This window comes from Paroedura picta, chromosome 1 (assembly GCF_049243985.1).
Source record: "Paroedura picta isolate Pp20150507F chromosome 1, Ppicta_v3.0, whole genome shotgun sequence".
Classification (NCBI taxonomy): domain Eukaryota; kingdom Metazoa; phylum Chordata; class Lepidosauria; order Squamata; family Gekkonidae; genus Paroedura; species Paroedura picta.
This window is the reverse complement of record NC_135369.1, coordinates 23,336,086-23,355,332: the sequence shown is the minus strand read 5'-3', so window position 1 is coordinate 23,355,332 and position 19,247 is coordinate 23,336,086. Positions and strand designations below refer to the sequence as shown.

The 19,247-nt window shown below is 42.0% G+C and overlaps 2 long non-coding RNA genes across 2 annotated transcripts; one reads left to right on the top strand and one right to left on the bottom strand.

Moving 5' to 3' along the window:
- Positions 1–1,761: 1,761 nt before the first annotated feature.
- Positions 1,762–6,206, bottom strand: LOC143833120 (uncharacterized). The gene is made up of 3 exons (XR_013229536.1): positions 6,134–6,206; positions 5,366–5,437; positions 1,762–2,998 (listed from the first exon to the last, which is right to left on the bottom strand). It is a non-coding gene; the product is annotated as an uncharacterized LOC143833120 (long non-coding RNA).
- Positions 6,207–7,551: 1,345 nt separating this feature from the next.
- LOC143832742 (uncharacterized) lies at positions 7,552–16,621 on the top strand. The gene is made up of 2 exons (XR_013229389.1): positions 7,552–13,771; positions 16,322–16,621. It is a non-coding gene; the product is annotated as an uncharacterized LOC143832742 (long non-coding RNA).
- The last annotated feature ends 2,626 nt before the right edge of the window (positions 16,622–19,247 follow it).

The following is a 19,247-nucleotide window of genomic DNA, read 5'->3' as shown; positions in this document are numbered from 1 at the left end:
AGAAGGGCGGAAGACAGTCTCCTGGGAGAGGCAGGAAATGTAAGGAAAGTTCATCTCCCTTGGTCCGACTTGGGAGTCTGCCACCGTGATATGCAGTTTCAGCCTTGGTGTGCAGTGGCAACAAGGTATCTTCTGCTCATATTAAAACACACACATGCCAAAGGGGTCCTGCCCTCTGGGCTCCTAAATGACTAGAGTTACCAACTGTGACTTGAAAAAATTCCTCGACATTTGGGAACAGTGTCTGGGAAGGGGGGGGGGAGAATTGAGGAGCAGAGAGAGCTGAAACCCTAATCCAACCTACAAAGATGCTGTTTTCTCCAGGGAAATTTATCACTGTAGTCGGGAATCGGGAATGGGATATAAAACGTAATGCCAGGAGACTCACATAAAAGTGGATAACCCTAGACAGTTCTATCCCTATTAAAGGTTGATTCCAGAGCCAATTGTGGCCAACAGTTGTTTTCACGGTTGCAATCATAATTCACCCCTCACAAAGGCCAGGCGAGCCATTTGCTGCAAACTGCACCTAGTTTTGGTGTAAATCTGAAGATTTATTTTATTTATTTATTATATTTATATACTGTCCTCCCTGGAGGCTCAGTACTCTCCTAACCAGCCTTCCAATCAAGAGCCCCCATCCAGGCGTACGCCTTCTTTAACTCGTAGGGGACTGCAGCCCTCCTACATCCATTCAAATGTTGTAAAAAGTCGTTTATTAGAAGTGGGCAGACGTTACATAACTTCCTGTTCTGTGCAGGTCGCTGAGACAGTCAGCACCATTCCATAACAAACGGCCGCCCAAAATAAAAAGACAGCGAGCTTTTTTTGGCCTAGCAACAACGGATCGACCAATCCAGGCAGCAGCAGCTTGCTCCCATAGCAACGGCTGCAGTACTGATCTAACCAAAAAGCCAGTGACTCAGGAAGCTTAATATACAGAACAAAGGGATGGTGTTCCTCCCCTCCCCCTCCCCCCACCCCAGTTCTGCGCATGTGGCTGGCTCTGGGAAAATTCCATTGCGCTCCAGAGAAAAACAAGCCTCGGATCACCGTGTAGTTCTCCATCCCCCAATGCAGATGGGAGCTTTTTGTGTTGAATGCCAGCAAAACAGGATGGGGCCAAGGAATCACGGGGGGGGGGGGGGGGGACTTTCCCATATATGGTCATGGTAACATTATGAAACAGCTCGCTTAAGAGAAGCCTTGAAACCTCCGTTTCCCCACAGATTTCAGGAGACAAATGACAGGGCTTTTCCCCCCTCCTAGAGTTTGTTCTGAATAAAATGTCATAACTTCATTTTGGAGCGCTGTTGAATTTCTGAGGCAGCTTAGCTTGCGTGGCTGTTAGGTTCCTGTCTCGTTGTACAGAAATACCTTGACATTCTTAACAAAATGAAAATGCTGGCTTTAATCTGCCTAGGCCCATGGAACACATGCATGTGACTGGAAGCCTGGCAATACTCTGTGTGGACTCTCCTCTTTTCCTACACACCAGAGAAGTGATTTCAGCTTCCTAAAATGCTACCTGGAACTGGCATACAAGTTTTACCTGCACAGAAAGTGCCTCAATTTTCTAATATTTCTGTCCATAATCAGCAGGGTCATTCTGTGGTGAATCCCACTGTGGTGTGTGAACAAAGATCTACACAAGAAGACACATGTTTATTGACTTATTTAATGCCTCAGCCCTCACAATCCTGACCAGGTTCTTTAAGAACCATAACTATAGTCAGAAGAATGGTGAAAATCAGGGATACATGAAAATTATACATGAAAAGTGTGCTGGCTCACAAAGCTCATGCTGGAATAAACGTCCTTATAGTCTTTATAATATGCTACTGGACTTCCATTTTGATTTGCTAAGACAGACTAACATGGCTGCCACTCTGGCATTAATGCTCTTTCACCTGTTGTACCAGCTCAAATTCTCAACGGTGCAGAGGATAAAGAGGACATTCTGCTGAAATGTCACAAGGGGATGGATGACACCAAGAGATCCTTGTTAGAGGTGTGGAGTGCTGGGAAGAAGCATTAGCATACGGAGCTGAGTTGCAGAATATTCAGTCCCCTCTGAAGGGTGGTATCCAAATGTTGTGTTTGTCAGTGTTGTTTGGGCCTATTTAGCAACCACCCCTGACGCTCAGAAGGCTTCACAGGACTTTTATGGTTGTAAAAAAGTGAATCATGAACCCCTGGAGAGTCCCTAATTTTCTTTTAATATAAGTTTGACTAGAGGTGCAGATAACACACTTTTATAAGTGAGATACTGGCATTGATTTTAGACTCTACTGTGGTTTCCCAACATGATTGTCATCTTTTGGGGTGAGATAATATTTGACAAATATGACCCAGCCACATAGCCCGATATAAACGTATACTTATTTCCAGCCATGAACATTTTTATTAAAATGGATCCTGTTGCAGTCCCCTCCCCCCTGGGGTAGCCTGGGGTAGCCTTTCCATGCCTGACAGCATGTTAAAGTTTTATTTATTTCTTGTTTCGTTTCTCCTTAATTTCTCTACACAGGAGAAAGATTACATCCAAGTTGTGTTTGGTGTAGCAAGCATGCAAAAAGGAGCTTTTGAAGAGCAGAAGCAGGATGGGAAACAAGAGGTTGTTGTTGTTGTTGTTGTTGTTGTTAGGTGCGAAGTTGTGTCCGACCCATCGCGACCCCATGGATAATGATCCTCAAGACCTTCCTGTCTTCTACCATTCCCCAGAGTCCATTTAAGTTTGCACCTAATGCTTCAGTGACTCCATCCAGCCACCTCATTCTCTGTCGTCCCCTTCTTCTTTTGCCCTCGATCGCTCCCAGCATTAGGCTCTTCTCCAGGGAGTCCTTCCTTCTCATGAGGTGGCCAAAGTATTTGAGTTTCATCTTCAGGATTGGGCCTTCTAAGGAGCAGGCAGGGCTGATCTCCTCTAGGACTGACCGGTTTGTTCGCCTTGTAGTCCAAAGGACTCGCAAGAGTCTTCTCCAGCACCAGAGTTCTCCTTGAAGGGGGAACATGAGATTATATCCCTAATATTTTCAATTTTTTCCTTTAAAAATAATATTTAAAATTAATAAAAACAATCCCCCCTGGTAGTAACATGCTACAGGAACAGCAAAGCACAAAAGAGAAGAAATATTTCCTGGAACATTTTAGTTCTCTGTGTTGCTGCATTGCAGTACAGTGATTCAGATTACAGCTCTATTAGTTGCAAGTGGACTGGCTCTCCTTCCTTTTTAGTAAGGCTCGAGTGCTGTCCTTGGCAAAAGGGGAAGCTGATTGCAGATTGCCCTTGTTCTGTTGTTATGGATGCCTGAGGGATGATATATCTGTCCTGATGAACTCTGAGTCTTGTATCAAATTGGTAGCTGTGTTGGTCTGAAGTAGCACAATAAAATCAGAGTCCAGTAGCACCTTTAAGATCAACAAAGATTTATTCCAGGCACGAGCTTTCGACTGAGGAAGAGTGCTTGCACTCGAATGCTCATGCCTGGAATAAATCTTTGTTGGTCTTAAAGGTGCTACTGGACTCTGATTTTATTTTTTTAATTGTAGTGCAACCATCAGTTGTTCCTTGCGTACCATAAGAAAAGCCCTGTTGGATCAGACCAAAGGCATCTAGAATCCTAATTCCCACAGTGGCCAGCCTGATGCTGCTGCTCCACATGCTTCTTCTGAACATGAGCGTTCCACTTAGCAATCATCTATCTATACATTTTTAATCCCACCTTTCCTCTAAGGAGTTCAGAGCTGCAGGATCCCAATTTGTCCTGGGAAGTAGGTTAGGCTGACACAAAACCATTGTTTGATGTCTTCACTAAGACCGTTTATGCACTGGAGGTTTCATGCCGGGCTGCAAGCTGGAGTTTTACTTGTGGCAGGTTGCCCCATCTCTTCCTGCACCCACATGGGGGAGCATTTGGCCTGGTGCACCTCATCCACCCCTGATCTGTGCTCCTGACAGGCCGGTGGGGCAGTGAAGGTCCCAGTGCATAAATGGTCTAACCCAAACCCTTTTTAAAGCTCTTTAAACAAAGGGCTCTTGTCCCATAATGCATTCCATCTATTGGCCTGGAACTACCACATTATTTCCACATATTCAAGGTGAGCAATTTTCTCCAACTGCCCCTTTCCACTGTAGATGTCATTCTCCTTTAGGCTGTTCTGAGAGGGGTCCTCTGTCCCCCAGGAGTTCCATTTCAGGCTCAGCAGGCATTTGTTTCTGCAACTGGAGGAAGGGATGTTGCATTTTGTGGATTGAAATCCCTTCTGTCTCCCAGGGAATCCTATAAAAGGTTTGCTTTATCCTCTCTTTATCTATACTATGTACATCAGTGTTAGCTTTACCTGAGAAGGCTTTATGATCTCTGCATGCCAGCACACTTGTATGTTTGAATGGAGTGACATCACTAATTTTGCGGAATAAGTGACTCATGTAAACAGGCTACTCCTGTCAGCAGTGTTGCACAGGAGTCACTAACTTGGTCAAGCTTGTCTAATTCCTTCCCTTAACTAGTTAATGAAAGGAAGTGGGTAATTTTCAGATGGGTTTGCTCCTCCCATGCTGCTCATGCGAGCAGACTGCTAGCTCACACAGCATTCTGGCACCAGACACCCTCTGGCATATTGTCAGAACTGATTCTATGTGATCTGCCACACATTGTACCAACTTCTAGGCAAGTCTCCAAAACTTGCTGGGTGACTTTGGACCCATCATTCTCTCTCCATCTAGCCTACCTCACAATGCTGTTGTTACAAGAAAAAAAAGAACAAAGGGCAGAATGTTATCATCCATTATGATAGTATAACTTTCTAAATAAATACATGTAGGCCACAATCTCAAGGACATATTGACAACTGGTTACAGTAGTTAGGGTTAGATCTAGTTTGGGAAATTCCTGGAGGTTTATGGGCTGGTGTCTGGGGAGGCCAAGGTTTTGGGAAGTGAGAGACCTCAGTGGAGTATAATGTCATAAAGTCACCCTCCAACCAAAGCGGTCATTTTCTCAAAGTGATTTGATATCTAAAGTCTGGATATCAGTTTTTCCAGAAGTTTCCACTTGGAGTCCAACAAGCCAGTGGTTCACAAACTTTCTGAAGCAAGATCCACTTCTAAACTGACCCACATTTCCAAAGGTTAGGCATCCACATACAAAGTAACTCCATTTTGCCCTTGCCCTTAACAACATAAAATGGGAATTTTGTTGGTTGCCAAGCTCCAGGAAAACAATTATCATAATTAAAGTTACTTTTTCAAGTATTTTGTGAAGAACCATCTATTTGAAGAAAATACTCAAAGAAAATATATTCAGTTATACTAGGTAAAGAAGCTTTTTGCTATTACTCTAAGAAATAAATTATTTTTTACCTCACACAGGATTAATTTCCAATTAACCGTGTGGCCAACTTTATCTAGAAACTCCAGGTGGGGCTTGGAGTCCTGAAAAGACAAGTGACAGCTACACTAGAGACCAGTTTCTCTGGAGAAAATGGTTACCTCCCTATAACATGACATCCCTATTGAGCTTCCTTTTAAAACCTAATCTCTACCCTCCCCTGAGAACTGCTCCTGAAAGTCAGGAATTCATTAAGCCAGAGCGAAAACTAAACCTTCTGTTTTATTTTTAATACTGATAAACCATACAGAATTACTGAGCAGCAGGCTGCAAAATTATGAAGTCAACCAAATTTGCAACCAATAACTCTTCTAGCCTTGGGCCCAGTTGTTAGGGTGAAGTCTTGAGAACTACTGCTTTAAGGTGTGCTGTCTGAATGTACAGGGCTTCTCTTTCAAAACGTTTTCTTTCACTCCTTTTCTTTCACGCCTTTTACTCCTTTTCCCCCAGCTCATCATTCAAACTTGGGAGAGGAAAAGGGAAGTTCCCTTCTAAGGGAAGTTCTCTCAGACTTCCCTCCTCATCCCCTCCCCCAACGCGAAACGTGGGAAGGCACCAAAGCAGCCCAGCGGCCTTGCGCATGCGTCCTGGGTCACTGCGGCACAGCCTCCGCCGCGCAGACTGGCTGGAACCAGTTTGAACCGGCTCACACCAGCCGCCAACTCCCCCCCGCCCATCGACTGCAAGAACAACTGCGACACGGACGGACGTTTTTTTTTCCCTTTGTCATAATGACTCACCCCTGATATCCCTCCGCGCTGGGCGTCCCTCCCCCTTTCGCTTCCGTCTCGCCCCGGCTCTGTTGAATACCGACACAGCATTGCCCCTCCTCCCGCCCGGCTGGTCAGCCAAGCTGTTAAACCAGACGCAGAGGAAAAAATGGCGCTATGTGTTTTCTGCCTTCTAGTAAAAAGTACTTCGTTAGTGGAGGTGTGGATGAGGCCTGTGTGAGGAGACCTGCCCCAAAATATGGCCCTAAAACTTCATTCGGGGTGTTGACTCAAATGCTGAATGTTTCAGGAAGTTAAAAACAAAACACAACGACAAACATTGTTTTCATAGTTACATCAATGTCTTGGTTTACTGAGGGAATGGTGGCAGATCAGGAAGGAAGGAATTAGGGTTTTGTCCAAAATGTATCCCCCAAACATCTCTTTCCTGAAGCCGCCTTCATTTACCGTCGTTTGAATGTTGGACTTTGTAAATGACTCCAGTTAAAAGCGAAGACCTTATTTTTGCCAAGACTGTTATTGGTCTGCAGTATTAAGAGAACTGATCAGTAAAGTTAATCCATTTCTTTGAGACCCTGATCAGAAAAACAAGGCATATAATGGAGCTTCCCTTAGGTGTTAAAATGAAGGTTCATTTGGAATAAAAATAACCATAGCTCTACTAAAATGACACTTTCCCTCCTCCAATTGTCCAACTATATGAAGAGTAATTTTACAATATTCTATTTGAATTATACATTTCAAAATATTACAATAGTTATAGATATTTTAAGGGAAAGTCAGTTATTTAAAAAGGAGGAGCTGGCCTTTCTGGTGCTTGTTATTTGAAACAGGCATGGATGTATCTTAATTCCAAAGGCCATTTTAGAATAATAGTTGGCCCAAAATTTATTTTAACATTTCTTGGAATGGAACCTCAGGACCTAGTAGGAAATTAACATTAACCCAAAAAGATTAATAACATTTGCAAATCTTTGCTCAGACATAATGTGCCTTCTCGGATTTGATAATGAAAGGACAGTGAGAAAATGTAATTTTTTCTAGTTTTAGCTGACATGAAAAAGCACAGCATCAATACTAACAAAAGCCTGCATTGATTTAGTTATTATTACTGAAATAATTCCTAATCAAGAACAGACATTAGCTGTCCTTGTTCCAGTTCTATTTACTGACTCCTTTGTTTTATTTAAAATAAAATATTAGCGTAACCGTGATAAAAAAGTTAGCCAACAATGTGTAAGCCTGTTTTTGGAATTTTAATGTCCCATTAAACTTTGTCAGTAGATAAGCATGTTTAAAATGTTAACATCGCCAAGAACTATATCTTGTGATTATGATAAACAGATTTTTCAGAGAGCAGCGGAAGGATCATTTACATGCCATTGAGTGACACAACCCTGGGTATAAATACTTGTCGCCACCCCTCTCTTGTGAGAGCTGTAGGGAGAGAGCCAGGCAGAGAGGAAGGGTGGCAGAAGACAGGGGGGAGATAAATTTAAAAGCGAAGGGACAGTTTAGTATTCATTTGTAAACTATAGCTAATATTTTTATAAAGTAAGACAAAGGATTTTACTCTACTAAAATATTCTTTATAGTTTTAAACTAAAAAGATGCATCTAACTAGGGATCTTTTAAAACAAAATGGAAGAAAGTGTATTAAAAGGCAGTTTTGAAGAAAATAGAAGACTGAAGACAGCGTAGAATTTAGAGAAGGGTAAATTGTTTACCCTTGGATTTCTTTAAAGTCCCTAAAAGAACTTAAATTGAAAATTAACAGTATTGAAGATTTTAAAAGAAACTAAGAAAAATTATTGAAGATAGAAAAAAAGGAAGATTAAATGAAGATGAAAGTAGCATGATTACTCTTTAAGCTGCATTCATGCTTTAAACTAGTTGAAGACTAGTTTTGGATGAAAAAATGAAAAATTTAGATGTTTCTGAAGTCTGCTTCAAGCAGAGTGAAAATGAAAAAATGAAAGCTGTTTTTAAAAATCTGCTAGAGATGTGTTTTAAAAACACACCGAAGTTAGAAAAACTCAAGCTAAAAAAAAATTATGAAGACTTCAAGAGAGGAATAACATAGAAAATGAAGAGAAAAACAAGGCTTTTCTTTAAAAAGTAGAGATGTGATTTTAAAAAATACTGAAGTTAGAAAAATTGAAGCTAGAAAAAAAGGTCGGGAAGACTTCAAGAGAGGAATAACATAGAAAATGAAGAGAAAAACAAGTCTTTTAAAAAAATATATAGATATTTTTAAAATTAATTACTGAAGCTAGAAAACCAAGATTGGGAAGACTTCAAGAGAGGAATGACTTAGAAGAGAAAAGATTAGATGACAACTTAGAAGACAACCCAGGAAGAGAAAGGGGGGGAAGGAACAAACAGCACTCAACTGCAACATATGGGAAGAGCAGAGGAGGGAAGAAAGGACAATGCAAAATTGAAAAAGATCATTTGTAGCTTAGCTTGGGCTTTGCTGAGAAAACAAACCAAGATTGCTTGTGGCCAGTGCGGTAATTTTGGCTTAAGGACTTTGTGAGATTTCTCATGATTTGTTTGGTGCAGTGGGAAGAATTTTCATAATATGCACATAACTAAGAACTAGAATAAGCCATTTAACAGCGGGCTACAGAAGGCGTCATTGAAATCGTGCTCTGCAACAATAGGAAGCCAGGCATGTGATGAGCCAGTGCAAATCGGTGAAATTTGAAGGAGGAATGGGTCATGAAAACAAGATGCCGAGGAAGAGAATGGGAAGAATCTTAGATTAGAAGCCTGTAGCTCAAGAAGCCTTCTGGGGGGAAGCAAGAAGGGGGAAAATGAGCGAAGAATGGAAGAGGCTCTGTAGTTGATAATGCATTTCTACCGAAAGCTTTCGACGGTCATCCTAGGAAGTCTTGTTATATGGGTTTGTATTATGGGGAGGGGAGTTGTGTTGTAGGTGTCTTTCTTTGCAGGCATATTTATTCGTTGCGTCTTGCTGGGAGCCTAATGGGCAGTCTGCGGAGGCCTGGCCTGTGTGTACCGTCTTCCTGAGGTTAGAAACGTTCCTTTGTCGTGGTAGCTAGCATCTGTGGCTGTAACTTCCCCGAGAATGGGCGAGTCAAGAGCATGGTGAACAAAGGACACAGCAGGTAGCGCCAAAACCATCTGCAAAGGGTGACAGTATATTTTCTAGTTTCTATTACTTTGCGGGGAGGGTGGGCAGCAAAATGTTGTTGAGTTTTTGTCCCCTCAGGTACATATGTGTAGAGCCAGAGGAGTTCCAGTGTATAAAAAAGAAAAGAGCATATTGAGGACTTGCTGATGGCAGTGATTAGAAAGGTGACTTTTCTGGCCCCTATAGTGGAAAAGCAGGAGAGCTATTGCTCGAGTCCATCGTGACGGGTCTCTAGAACTGCACATTTCTCTTCAAGCGTTAAGTATACAAAAAATAATGCTAGTGTTCACTGGAAGGGGAGGGTAAGGGGATAAACCTAGCCTTTTTTTTCTAGACTCTCTGCAGATACTGTAGCGGCCCCTAGTGGCTTGGTTTAGAAGTGTGTTCCTGCAGTGGCAAGTTCCCAGAGGTTGGAGTTACTTTTCCTTGGAAGAAAGGACAGTTCCTAAAGTTGGAAAGTGTGTTGAGGTGTCGTGGTCGAACAGCTGGGGACTTGAAAGTTAAGTTGTTTCTTAACAAAAAAAACAACCAGATAACTTGTGTTATGTGATGTGGGAGAGGGCATCATGCTTTTAACAGATCATGTGGGGGTGGGAGGGGCAGGATAACTCTGTTTTCAGACTCTCTTCCTAGAATACCATTACTTTAAGACTGGAAAAAAAAGAATATTGAGCTTCTAGCCCGGCAAGTTATTCTTGGCAATCTTAATGGAAAATATTCAGAAGAAATTACAGTTAACTGCAAATAGCTATTTGGAAGTCCCGTCCAGCTGAATGCTGTGTATTTGGGGGCATAAATAATTGGTATGAGGAGTAAAGGAAGCTTTGGTACAACAATTGGTAATGGATTTCAAGCAAAACTGCAGATACTGTGGCTAGGGGGACTGTTGTGATTTGCTAATGGTTGATTTGGGCTTGGGGTTGAAATCTTCAGAACTTAGATACAGTGGCTTGTGGCTCTCTTCTTTTTGGCATTCTTCCAGGTACTTAAAATAATGCTACTGTAGAGACTTCAGGGAGAAAGAAGGTCTAAATGATCCTGGTGTGAATCCTGATGGTAGCTTGTGTAATTTTCCAAGTAAGATTCTGCTTTTGCTTAATTGTAAATGAGTCTTTGGGTCCAGGAATTACATGCGTATTTTGTATGAATGATTCTGATCATGTAACATTGAGGGGGGGATATTAATGACAACAGACGTAAATAGTTAATGTAAGCAGAGTATAATATTCATAATTAAAAGTGAGAAATCTCCATGTAATGCTTTGGCTTGACTGTGTCTTTGTCTTGTGTCTGGTGGGGGGGCGTGGTGTGGGGAACAACTCTTTGTCTATAGACCTTTTTCAGATCTGCATTAAGAAATCTAGCCTCAAGGAACCTGGGAAAAGCATGGCATCTAAGCAGAGGGAGCAGCTTCTTGGTGAATGATAAGTAAAGGCAGAAAAATTCTAATACTCCTTAATCGATGGAAAAGATCTCAGATGTTAACAAGTGAAAGTCCAGTATCTACAAACAGGGGAAAAATCCACAAAAAGAATGAGCAGTGAAACAGGCAAATTTGAAGTATATGGATTGATTATGAAATACCATAATTTTCTGTGAAATTTTGAAAGTTCTATGAAATGAGGATCAAGCAGTGAAAAATTCCGTGTCTGCAATATTGTGTTTAAATTGAAAAGGAAACCTCAAGGGGAAAACAACAAATGCGCTTCCTACCAAAATATTCATAAATCTTAATGGAATTTGAAAGGAAAAAATAATGCAAAGCACTCTAGTGTTGGATGGACAGTCTGTTGGATGTGAGAGGAGAGGCGGCTTGTGCTGTGTTCATTGTTTACCTCAGACAGGTGGTCAGCACTCCTAAGGAGAGAAAATCTTTCTTCATTCCATCTGGGAGCCATTTAAATGAGCATGCGTCTGTTACAGATAAGTTCTATTAATTCTCCTAGTACTGCATGTCAGGAAAAGGTGGGTTTTAAAACTTGTTCAAGGGTGGGTTTACTAAATACTAAAAGTGTAGGACATCTTGGCACTGACTTTTGGGTTGCTAATAAGATTCTACTGGGGTTGTCTCTGGCCCCCAGTCGACTTCATGGTTAACTCCTAAAACAACTTAATGCTAAGGGCTCAATTGCTTTGTCCACTTGATGTGTGTGAACCCCTACAAGTAGCACTAACAAAGATGCCAGACAGTGCATATCCTCTACTTGGAGGCTACCTTAAATGTTATACTCTCTCTGAGAGTTTGTAAACAAAGTAAAAAAAATTGTTACAACATTCAAGAACTTGGGGAAAAAACCCAAACGAGTTAAACTTCACATTACATTAATAAAATTACTTATGATTTCTAAGAATAGAAAGTGCTGTCTTCATTTTAAATAAAATGTGCTGTCTTTTAATAGTTGCATGTGCATAGATGTGGGGCCTATGGAAGGGGGGAATTCTTCTTGATCTTTCAGACTCTTTCTCCGTGAACACCTGGTCTTTGTTGGACAAGAGCAGAAACTGAGTGGAAGACTGATTCTCTAAATCAGGCAGGAAAGTCTATGCAAAATGCTTTTCCTCCTTTCCCTCACCATTGAGACAAACTGTAGACACAGGGACTTGGCAGTAGAGGCCAACTAAGGAACTAAGGAAAACATTCTGAACAAGAGACGGTATCTAAAATGAGTTAAACTAGACCAGTGGGGAAAATACTTGTCAGTTTGGGGTAAGTAAAGTAGTGAGTAACTTAAAGCTAAAAAAGCTCTTTTTTCCCCTGGAGTTTCAGCTCTAATTTTAACCGGGCAAAAATATAAGTACAAAATTAGCACCTGGGCATGTTTTTGTGTAGTTAAAACTAAAATAACACTAAGTCCATGTATAGAAATTTTGCATGCTATTTAAATATGCTTGCATCCATTTCCTGTACAGCTAGTAATACCATCTATCCAGTTAACATCATGGCAGTTCTGAGGGGGTGGCAAAACAGGGCAACTCTTGAGTGCTTTTTTCAGAAGCTTCAGCTCATAATGTGTAGACCCTAACCCATCATTTGAAGTTCATGATTGACTTTCCCGTTGTCACACTCCGTGTGTGTGTCATGTGATGCCCTTGCAGTGAGGAATTCATTTATAGTTATCCACAGTTATGAATTTTTACACACTGGGGTGGGGGTGGGGCTTACTCTGTTCTAGCTTTTCTTTTTTTACAGACTTCACAGAGATTACCGTGTCTGAAGCAGATCTATTGAGTTGGCAAGTAATAAGCAGTGTGCTTGATCTGCTTGTGTAGAGCGTATGAATCGGCTTGCCGTTTTAAGTGTGGAGTAGTGATTGTTGAAGAGAAAATCCTGCTGAGTGACAAATGCCTGTGGTTTGAGAGAAGTTCTTTACGTGTTGAGTAAAAAGCCTGCAGTTTAAACAGCATTGTTGACTGAGAGGCACTTGTATTTGACTGTACATCTTTAGGTAACATGCCTTTTTGTTTTTCTTTGGCACTGGGGGAGGGAAGGGAGTACTGAAGCCTTTAGTCTCTTCCAGATGCATCTTAGGAGATCAGTGACAAGAAATATAAACTTCCAAAGCAACAAAGCTTCAAGAAACTTAACTGGCAAGTGAATATTACAGTCTACCAGCCAATGACAGTTCTTGGTGCAATGTATGGGTTTCTTCTGGTTTCTTAACAGTCCTGTTCAAGGAGACACAACACCCAAATAAGCCAGGTCTTCATGATGAGGAAAGAAGTCACATCAGTAAGAATAGCTTTTTAAAAAACAAATGTAACCAACTTTTTGTGGGGTTGCTGGGGTCTTGGGGACAACCTAGTGTGTTGAGATTGCTTTTCACAGACCAGTAGAAGGAACGGGCCAGAAACAAAAGCTCACACTTCAGTGGACAAAAAAAAAACAGGTGAATAATCTTTTTCTGTTTATGCAAAGCATAAGTCAATTAAATTTTTTTACAATTTAAAAGCAGACTTTATTCAGTGTCCTCCTAAGTATTATGCCCAGCTTCATGCTGAAATTGCAATTCAATGATACATCTTGAAATACAAATGTAATAAACCTTGAGATGCGTTGGGAGGATGGGTTGAGACCTGTTTTGTTTTAAGACATTGCAGGTTTCCTCATGCAAAGGCCCAGCTTTTGTGCTGTTGGCCTCATATATCTTGTGACAAGTCCAAGTGACAGTAAAGCTGATGTCACAGCTATAAAGCTTCATGTAAACCATGGCTTTATATATCCTTAGAAAAGGCATATGCCTCAAAGCTGCCCATCACAGTAACTGTAGCGGGCAGCAAAATATGTGGCCATGATAGTATTAACTCATAGATCATGGTCTACATCGTGTCACTGAGAAGTGCACAAAGGGGAGGAGGGCAGGGATTATGCCACAACCAGTTTTTCCTAAGAATTTTTCAGAAACAGCCGTTAAGTTCCTAGCTCAGACACCACACAGCGTTGACTCCTTGCTAAAGCTTGGCTCCTGTCCAGTGCTGCTGTTCTCAAGGTAAAATATTAAAATATATGGACTTTAAAAATATATCTAGTGGACAATTTATCTTGCCTGTACCTGTTAACTTGGAATTTAAACTTCATATTTGAAGGAAACTAATTAAATGATCAATCAAAACTGAGTTTATAAACACTGATAAAAATTATTATAGGTATGACAGGCTAAGATCCATAACTACATCTAATGCTATATCATTTGTGTGTGTGTGTGTTGAGGGACATCTGGGTGGGTATCTGTTAGGGAGCTGTCTTGCATTATCGCAGGTGTCAGCTGAGTTTAGCATAGGCGGCTGTGGGAAGGGTTGTTGCAACTATGTGCTAAGACTTTTTCAGGTCATTTTAAGTGGTCAGAAGTGGAAGCTTGTGAAGCAGACTTCTTCGTATCTCTTCTAAGGTTTTTCTTTTCCTGAGAGAACAATCTGTTTTCTCAGGTTTTGCTTTTCACCTTGTTGCATTACTAAAAAAAAGCAAAAGATGCTGGTGGTTGGCACTCCTGGTTTCCAGGATGGGGTTCAAGTCCCTACAGTGTCCTTGCTTTCTGATAATGCACTTGGTATGTTGCATAATCTGATTAAATACTGTTGGATGAATACTCAATTCTAGCTCTTTGAGAGGGTGCTGATTTTTAGAGAATGCCAGTGAGCAAACAGCTCCATGAGCTGCAATCCTCATTCAAAGCTAGCGAGTAAGCCGTACATGTTTCAGTCTAGACCAGTTGTTCTCAACCTTCCTAATGCCCTTTAATAGAGTTCCTCATGTTGTGACCCCCAACCATAAAATTATGCAAGTGTTCTTTCACAGAAATTAAACCAAAACTGACCAATGGCATGAAGATCCATTTTTCATGATTGCATGTAATTGGTTTTTCCCCGGGGTTTCTCAGTTCAGTTCTGCCTCTTGTCCCACCGTGCCGATCTCACTCTTTTCCGCTGCTCCAGACAGATGAATGTCTACCCTGCAAGGCTGTTGTGTGGATGGCAGCCTCCCAAGCTACTTGCCCTGCCGCGATCCCTTTCCCCCAGGTTGAGAATCACTGGTCTAGACAAAGACAGAAGTACAATGAACACATTTCAAAGTTCCAGCTGGATCACATAGGAATTTGCCACTATAGCATTCATTTGCACTATTCTTGTGGTATAGCCAAATAAAGCAAACAAATTCTATATGCTAATGTTGTGCAGGGAAATCTGAAGACATTCATGTCACAACAGTAAAATAGGAATTCAGTGTAAATAGAAAATTCCTGATTTAAGGGAGAGCTAGTACATAATTGTAAAAGATTCTGCCACTATGTTCAGCGGAAGAACAAAGAGAAGTGAGGGAGAGACCTCCAAGAGAAATGATAAAGCTACTTCACTGATAAGAATGAACTGTCAGTGACAATCCATTTTCTGTGCTGAGGCTTGATAAGTGAGATTGGGGAGGGGGGAGTATTGCCCTGGATCCACCACAGAACTATGGAAGAACTGCTGCTGTAATTGGTAAGCCTTTTTTGCATGGCAGCAGTACTCTGCAGCTTTAATTTCATTGCCGCTGTGAGTACATTTGGAATGGCACTGAAGCAACCACAATGCAATTTCCCCTGCACTTTCCTTGCCCCCACTCCATCACTGCCAAAGTCAGGAGGCGGCTTTGGGAGAGGACGTAAGATACTGCTATCCCCCAGGAGCCTCTTGGTTACAGTTAAAAGAGATGCAGAGTACACTATGCATTAGGGATTTTTAGCCCACCAGTTCAGGAGATTCGAGGCTCAACTTGCATTCTGCAAAGCCAGAAGGCAGCTATCTGAATTGTTTTTCAAAGCTCTATAGACTATGGCAGGGGAGGAGGAAAGGCTTCTTGTTATTTACCTTTCCCAAAACTGCCTAGGGGCATCTTGTGTAGGTAAAGACATGCAACAAGGCAAGGGGCTGCCTGGTGCAGTTCTTGGAGGAAAATGGTGAATAGGGAAAGTGTTTCCCTGTGCTAAATCTAACCTGTGTGCATTAAGCATTAGTTCACTGCAGCTGACCTCTGCCTGCAGGGAACGTGAACCAGGTTTGGGAACCAGGACTATCATCAATTTGGGCTGTGATAGGAATTGGGAAAGAACAGTTTGTGTAAGGCCTATGAGAGGATTTCAACATGAACCTTTAGAGAGGTGGGAGGAAGTCAAGATAAAGCAAAATCATTATAGGGGGCTTCAGTAGTAACGTGTGCCTTGTGATATATTTCTAATGTTTAGCGATACCAGAAGCCAATCTCAAAACAGGAGGGATATAAATGTGTCCCTTTGGAGACATTTGCATTCTCCTTCAGTGGGGCCAAAAACATCCAAAGTGGTTAGATCACACCACTAATTGCTCAGGTAGGGCTTTCTCATGCAGTTCTTTGCAGAATTGCCTATCAAGCAACCTGTGCCTGACCTTCCAGTTGGATTGCCCTACTGCTTGGCTAGGTGACTTTGAGCCCTGCTCTCAGTCAGCTGAATGAGGGATAAGTTCAAACTGCTACCCCCCTCCAAACAAAAGCCCCTTATAAATTAAACCTTATCTGTCATAAGCAGCTCTGGAATACTCCTGCACAGCCAATGGATGCTGGGAAGCCAGTCCCAGCAGCAACAGTATCTGCATGGAGGGATGGGTGCTGCTTGACTGGGCGCTCCCTGGCAGAAGAATGAGAGATGGGGCAGAGGCAGCCTCCGAGGAGCAGTCTGAAGTGCTCCTCAACTACTTCAACAAGATCGGCTTGGAGTCCCAGGAGGCTGCAGCGGAGCAATCTACCTGACACTGCTGTTACGAGAATATATGGGAGAGAAGAATGAAAGGCAATGGGAGAAGGAAATAAATAAAATAACTTTTATTACCACAGGCACAAAAAAAGATTGTATTTTTTTTAAGTGACGATGGCAATTTTAACCCCATTTTGCTGAAAATATGACCTGAAAATTAATTCTCCAGTGTTTGAGTAACTGGCCTGTCCTGGCTTCTACCAGCATGTGTGTACAGAGCAGCAGGGGGCTAACAATGTAGTTTTAATGGAATGCACATTAGGAGCAGGAGCGCCCTCACAGCCCCTCCTCCTGCATGGCAGCTCATCTGGGGGCTTGTAATGCAAGGAGTGTGGTTCCATAACTCCCATGAGTACCAACCCTGGACTGAAGTTCCCTGCTCAAGTGGAGGTACTTGATAAAGACTGCCTTTTTGCTATGAGGGAAAGCACCAAACTAATATTTCTGAGTGCAGGTTGGGGCTGAGACTTGTTCAGAAATGAAAATCCTTCCTTTTAAATCAGTCCAGTTTGGGGCCTACTACTATTATTATTATTATTATTTAATTTTTAGACCACCCTTCTTCAAATAGGTCTCAGGACGGTTTACAACATAAACAGTTAAAACACAATAAAATTCCTATAAAAACCCCAATTATGAAGAAAATTATAATTTCAATGGTCATTTTTAAAGTGAGCACTGACAATCTATTCCTTTCTTTGTAGCAGGAACAAAGTACATATTACACACTACTGTTCACTTACCTCTCCCACCCATACATTATAGCAGAGGTGACCAAACTGGCTCTCCAGATGTCCATGGGCCACAGATGTAAAGGGCCACAGTCTGGCCACCTCTGCATTAGAGGTTTGGGAGAGAGAACTATGAAGACAGCTTAGTGGAGGTATCTTGACTGGGGGCAAAAATGCAAACTGAAACATCCCCTCCAATAAAAAGAGAGGATTCCTTAACCTGCTTTTTAGATAAAAAGCAACAATCAGGGCTTCCTTTGAAAGGCAGTGTTAAGAGTGTGTAAGGTGGGAGAGGAGTGAGGTCTTTTCCCAGGTAAAAAGGATACAGAAACAGTAGAAGCAATCAGGGAACGTGAAATGGGTTCCTTGCCTAAAAATTATTCCTGGTAGCCCCAGTAGCTCACTAGAGAAACGTCAGCTTTCAGCCAACAACAGAACAAGCAGTAGAAGGCATATCAAGATTAAAGGGGGAAAGTGCCTTTAAGTAGCAGCATACTTAAACTGACCCGTTCAGGTTTCCAAAGGGAAAAAATACATTCAGAGGTGGTTAGCTATCTCCAACCTCTATGTAGTAATTATGGACTTAATTTTTAAAAATTTATTTATTAGATTTTTATACTGCCCTCACATATGGCTCAGGGCTGTTTACATATAATGTTGTGGGGTGATACATGGAATGACTTAATCATATAGTCCAAAGTAACAATAACAATACAACAGTGGTTCTAGATCAACACAATTTATATGCTCTTGATCAATAATATAACAGGGGCAACTTAGATAAGGCCCCCAGAGAGGTCAGGCTGGTTCAGGCCATGGAGGGGATGTCTGAGGAGGGACCTGTGGATGTTATTGGGTTTGGTCGGTCTCAGGCAAATGTCTCCCTTTTGCAGGCCCTGCTAAATTGTGAGAGTTGAGACAGGGCCCTGATGTCTTCAGGGAGCTCGTTCCACCAGATGGGGGGCAGGACAGAAAAAGATCTGGCCCTTCTTGAGGACTGACATGCTTCTTTGGGGCCAGGGATCAGCAGCCAGTTGGCAGTGGTGGTGCATAATACTCTTTTGGGGATGTAGGCAGAGAGACGGGGTCTCAGGTACTGGGCCCAGACTGCATATGTATGGCCTTAAAGGTAAGAACCAAAACCTTACGCCTGATCTGGAATTCAATTGGGAACCAGCTGAGTTGTTGAAGTATAGGTTGGATGAGGGATCTCCATGGTGTATTGGTAATAATCCTGGCTGCAGCGATCTGAACCAGTTGCAGTTTCTGGGTCAAGGATAAGGGTAGGCTTGTGTAGAGTGAGTTGCAGAAGTCCAGTCTAGAGGTGACCGTTGCATGGATCACTGTGGTCCAGTTTGGTGTAGTGGTTAGGAGTGCAGACTTCTAATCTGGCAAGCCGGGTTTGATTCTGTGCTCCTCAACATGCAGCCAGCTGGGTGACCTTGGGCTCGCCACGGCACTGATAAAACTGTTCTGACCGAGCAGTGATATCAGGGCTCTCTCAGCCTCACCCGCCTCACAGGGTGTCTGTTGTGGGGAGAGGAAAGGGCATATAAGAACAAGCTCTTCTTCTTCTCTTATTTAATTGATTACTTTAATAATTTTAATTATTTTTATGTTGCATTTATTCATGTCACCTGACTTGAGTCTTGATTGTCAGGAGAAAGGTATATATAAATATTCTAAAGGAAACACAAACACATGCTGAGCTATGGGTGACCAAGCTGGAGTTAATAAAGTAGTTAGAAGGCCTGTGATTGGATGCAGACTCAGCTGGCATTCTAAACAGTTCCATGGTGTGAGGACATTTTGCTCTCCAAAAACTCAATGGAGATCTTTACAGATCTGCTATTGTTATTGCTAATAAAATACGGGACCATGGATACCATTCAGGTGGCACAGTCTGTCAGGAATCTGGGAGTGATCTTCAACACTCCCTTTTCTATGGGAGCACAAATCACCAGAGTAGC